This window comes from Piliocolobus tephrosceles, chromosome 7 (assembly GCF_002776525.5).
Source record: "Piliocolobus tephrosceles isolate RC106 chromosome 7, ASM277652v3, whole genome shotgun sequence".
In the NCBI taxonomy this organism is placed as follows: Eukaryota; Metazoa; Chordata; class Mammalia; order Primates; family Cercopithecidae; genus Piliocolobus; species Piliocolobus tephrosceles.
In genome coordinates, this window is record NC_045440.1 from 109632950 (window position 1) to 109638419 (window position 5470).

The 5470-nt window shown below is 43.1% G+C and overlaps 1 pseudogene; it reads left to right on the forward strand.

Annotated features, from left to right (window-relative positions):
- LOC111549679 overlaps positions 1–4673 on the forward strand; it is an 11775-nt pseudogene extending 7102 nt beyond the window's left edge.
- Positions 4674–5470: the final 797 nt, after the last annotated feature.

The following is a 5470-nucleotide window of genomic DNA, read 5'->3' on the forward strand; positions in this document are numbered from 1 at the left end:
CAAAAAAAAAAAAAAAAAAAAAAAAAAAAAAAAAAAAAATTAAGCAAAGGAAATAAATTTGATCTATAATTCCCCCCCAACTCCAGGTATATTTTGTCATAACCATGGAGGTACTACTCTATAAGACTCAAACATTTCTTTGTTGAAGCCCAAGTGGAGAAAGTAAAAGTGAAGCTTACTTATTTAGTACATTTATACCAAAAAAAAAAAAAAACTTATAGAAATTGGAACAAAACTTTCAGAAAAAACAATAATCAAACACATAAAATTTCTTATTGATTAAACTAAATCAAGGACTCATGACTTTTGATTCATCAAAAATATTAAGTAAAAATGAAAATTTCCTTTCACCATACAGAAGACATGTAATAGCTTAATTATACAAAAAGAGGTAATGCTTTAGAGCCCAAGAAAAAATATAATTTTATGCCTCCAAATTACTTGATACTAAGAAATTTTACTTGACAAAAAGTTAACTTTTCTGGTATGGATCCCTAATCCTATTCCTTATAGTGATAAGCTACTATGATCATGGCTGTCATTGTGACTTAATTGACCCAAATTTTCCCGGCTACAAATAATTATAGGACATGGAAATAAAATCCATTCCTCTTTAAAGCATATCTGGAAACTACTAATGAGGATTTCTGGAGAAATGAAGAAAACTCAGCACCCATGCCAGAAACCAACCATGGGTTTTAATGTGAATTACATCTAATCACATACCTGCACAGCATATATAGGTGGAAACTGAGCTTTATAGAAGTGGTATAGTTACTGGGTAAGTGAATCTATGAGGAAAAACAAATGTTAATGTTAACTGGTGTGTATGGCACCTAAGTCAACCTCAAGGTGCCTAATATGAGGACGGAATTATAAAGTACACTAGATCTCGTCCAACTGTGCCTAACTATAAATTAAATGTTTCTATTAACAGACATAAGATTTAGTAAGAATTTGCTAGTACCCTGAGTGGTAGTGAATTCAAAATGAATTCCATTTTAAAATAATCTCAAGTCAGGTAAATAATCAGTCTAATATAATTGAAATCACAAATGGGGCCAGACGCCGTGGCTCATGCCTGTAATCCCAGCACTTTGGGAGGCCGAGGCAGACAAATCATTCAAGGTCAGGAGTACAAGACCAGCCTGACCAACATGGTGAACCCTCTCTCTACCAAAAATACAAAAATTAGCCAGGTGTGTTAGTGTACACTTGTGGTCCCAGCTACTTGGGAGGCTGAGGTAGAAGGATCCCTTGAACCCAGGAGGCAGGAGTTGCAGTGAGCTGTGATCATACTACTGCACTCCAGCCTGGGCAACAGAGTAAGACAATGCCTCAAAAATAAGTAAATAAATAATAAATGGGAAGTACATAGATGTTTTAAGAATAATATCCTGGGAGAGGAGACACGGCAATGTAAGTATGGAAAGAAGACAGAATGACACAGCAGTGCTGGCTTTGAAGATGGAGTAAGAGCCACCAGCCGAGGAATGTGTGTGGACCGCAGAAACTGGTGGCTCTCTCCCAGAGCTACAAGAAGGAACACAGCCTTGAAGGTGCCAACACCATGATCTTAGCCCAGTATGACCCATTTTAAACTTCCAACCTCCAGCACTGTAAAATAGTGAATTTGTGTGGTTTTCCTCGCTGTTACTGTGGTAATTTATTACAACAGCAGTAGAGAACCACTACAAAACCTTCAGGAGGGGTAAAACAGCACAGGCTTCATCAACTCATGCATTCACTTCAATAATACAGAAAATTGTTCAAGGTAAAGCATTGTGTTGTGTTCCCTGCTGGGAATGAGGTAGGGAGGCATTGAGATGAAAGTTGTGCCTGGTGCCCATGAAGGTAGGTAATGAACATGCAGAAAGAGCAGGGAGAGGTGGAATCCAGAGTGGGACCAAGAATGAGGGACTCGCCGGGCACAGTGGCTCAGCTTGTGATCCCAGCACTTTGGAAGGCCAAGGCCAGAGGATCACTTGAGCCCAAGTGTTCAAGACCAGCCTGGCAACACAGTGAAACCCTTGTCTCTAAAACAGAGAGAAAAAATAAGGGACACTGAGTTACATTGAGTCCTCTTTGGCCAAAAATATTGCAGTGAGGGTCTGTTTCATCCATCCCTCCTCTCCCATCTCAGAAATGGAGGCTACTGCTAGTCTCATCTGCATTCAGGATTCAGTTTCACGACCTTTCCTCCAGTGATAAATATGCAGTGCCTTAGGGGAACCTCAGCCAAATCAATAAACTTCAACTGGCAACAAGAGTGTGCATGTGAGGTGACTGCACTTTTTTTTCCTCCTGCCAAACCAGAATTAGCCGGTATAGGAATGAACGAGCAGGAAGATTGGAAATTGCTCCGACTGGAAGGAAGCCCAGGTTAGGTTTGGGCACCTCCAAATGCTCCCTTTTTAAAACCACCCGGAGTGAGGCGTCGGACTTTCAGCTCCACCAAACTCTCACCTGGCCTGGCGGCGAGCGGCAGACGAGCACGGAAGCCCCTCACCCAGCGCACCGAGCCCAGTGGAGAACTGATCCGCGGGCACCCGCATCTCCAGGATGATAGGCGACATTGCAACAAATCTCTACACCTAGCAGCTCAGGGGGCTCCAAGCAGAGAAGCAAGTTTGAGGATCTGGGCGTGGAGCCGAGTGAGTCTGCAGCCCAGCGAGCCTCGAGCCGCCCTTTCATCAGCTTGTTCATTAACACCTGTGGGTGCCTCCGGACTGCAATCATTGGAGGGCTCGTCAGCTCCCTGGGCTGGGTGTTGAGTGCCTACGCTGCAAACGTGCATTATCTCTTCATTACTTTTGGAGCAGCAGCTGGCCTGGGCAGCGGGATGGCCTATCTGTCAGCGGTGGTCATTGTGGGTAGGTATTTCCAGAAGAGACGCGCCCTCGCCCAGGGCCTCAGCACTAAGGGGACCGGATTCGGTATGTTCCTAATGACTGTGCTACTGAAGTACTTGTGCGCAGAGTACGGCTGGAGGAATGCCATGTTGATCCAAGGCGCGGTTTCCTTAAACCTGTGTTTGTGGGACCCTCATGAGGCCCCTCCCTCCTGGGAAAAACCCATATGATCCAGGAGAGAAAGATCTGCGCATCCTGCCTGCTCACTCCACGGAATATGTGATGTCAAATGGACAGCAGGGAAGAACAGAAGAGAAGGACGGTGGGTCTGGGAACGAGGAGACCCTCTGTGACCTGCAAGCCCAGGAGTGCCCCGATCAGGCCGGATCATGGGCTCTCTCCGGTTCTGAAGAATGTCAGCTGGCTCACCATGAGAGTCAAGAAGGGCTCTGAGGATTGGTACTCAGGCTATTTTGGGACAGCCTCTCTATTTACAAATCAAATGTTTGTAGCCTTTATTTTCTGGGCTTCGTTTGCATACAGCAGCTTTGTCATCTCCTTTATTCATGTCCCAGAAATCGTCAGTTTGTGTAACTTATTGGAGCAAACGACGTTTTCCCTCTGCCTTCAATTACAGCAGTAGTTCACATTTTTGGAAAAGTGATCCTGGGCATCATAGCTGACTTACCTTGCATCAGTGTTTGGAATGACTTCCTGTTGGTCAACTTCAGTCTTGTCCTCAGTATTTTTGTTTTGTTTTGTTGTTTTTTATTTATTTATTTATTTATTTATTTGGGACGGAGTCTCGTGCTGTGGCCCAGGCTGCCGTGCAGTGGCACGATCTCAGCTCACTGTAAGCTCTGACTCCCGAGTTCAGGCCATTCTCCCACCTCAGCCTCCTGAGTAGCTGGGACTACAGGCGCCCGCCACCTCACCCAGCTAATTTTGTTTTTGTATGTTTAGTAGAGACGGGGTTTCACCATGTTAGCCAGGATGGTCTTGATCTGATCTTGTGATCTGCCTGCCTCGTCTTCCCAAAGTGCTGGGATTACAGGTGTGAGCCACCGCAGCTGGCCTCCTCAGGATTTTTAATTCTGCCATTGATGCACACTTATGCTGGCCTGGTGGTCATCTGCGCACTGATAGGGTTTTCTAGCAGTTATTTCTCTCTAATGCAAGTAGTGGCTGAAGACTTGGTTGGCATTGAACATTTAGCAAATTCCTATGGCATCATCATGTGTGCTAATGGCATCTCTGCATTGTTGGGACCACCTTTTGCAGGTAAACTTCCTGAGGTTTTAAGAGCTCAGAGTGCATATAGATACGGTGTGTTATGTTTAAAAGTCCAAGATAAAGAAGGAGGTTTCCAAAAAAAAAAGTAAGATCCTGAAGTGTATCCAGCAGATAACTGAACTGTGTTAAGAAATCTACATGGGACCAGGCACTGTGACTCACGCCTGTAATCCCAACACTTCGGGAGGCCAAGGCAGGCAAATCACGAGGTCAGGAGAACAAGACCATTCTGGCTAACACGGTGAAACCCTTTCTCTACTAAAAATACAAAAAATTAGCCGGGTGTGGTGGCATGCACCTGTAGTCCCAGCTACTCGGGAAGCTGAGGCAGGAGAATTGCTTGAACCACGGAGGTGGAGGTTGCAGTGAGCCCAGATGATGCCATTGCACTCCAGTCTTGTCTGGGCAACAGAGCAAGATTCCGTTTCAAAAAATAAGAAGAAGAAGAAGAAGAAGAAGAAGAAGAAGAAGAAGAAGAAGAAGAAGAAGAAGAAGAAGAAGAAGAAGAAGAAATCTACATGGAGCTAAATCATCTTGGGATATGAAATTTACCTGGTTTTCACTGGAGCTATCTAATCTTTAAAAATTCCATGAAATAAAGAACTAGGTCAAATTGACATAAATGTCCTCAATGACTGGAACACATAAGAATGGTAGGCTTAGCTTCAGGGGCAATGAGATTATGGAAATCAATGAGCATTGCCTTAATGTGGTTTGAAACGTGTGAGTCAGTCCACATTTAATTGTAGGTCAGACTTTGCCCATGTTCAAGAGGCAGAGGTTGTTAATTGCTTAGAAAGAGCTAGCAAAAGAATAAAATATGGTTTAATGGACTCACAGAAGTACAATGCAGTGTTTCAAAATAAATCATGACATGTAGTTCACAAGTTCATATATAAAGAAGAACCGATAATAGCTACATAGCTAATAATACATTGCCACCCAAGATTGCGCCTTTAGTTATGGAGTATGATTTTTCACCTTTTTTATTAAAGCGTAACATGTCTGCAGAAAAATGCAAAAATTTTAAGTATACACTATGAGGAAGCATCATGGATGGAACACATCTGTGTAACTACTGCTTGGGTCAAGAAATAAAATATGACTACTAACCCTGAAGGCTTCCTCATGTTCATCCCAATTTCCAGCATCTCCTTTCTCTGCAAAGACAATCAGACTTCTATAGATTACTTTTATGTGGTTTTGAACTTCATAAATGCTATTATACACCCGGTATTCTTTTGTATCTGGTCTCCTTTGTTCAATATTAATTTTGCGTGTTTCTTCCATGTTATATCATGTTTTTGTAGTTTGTTTATATCATT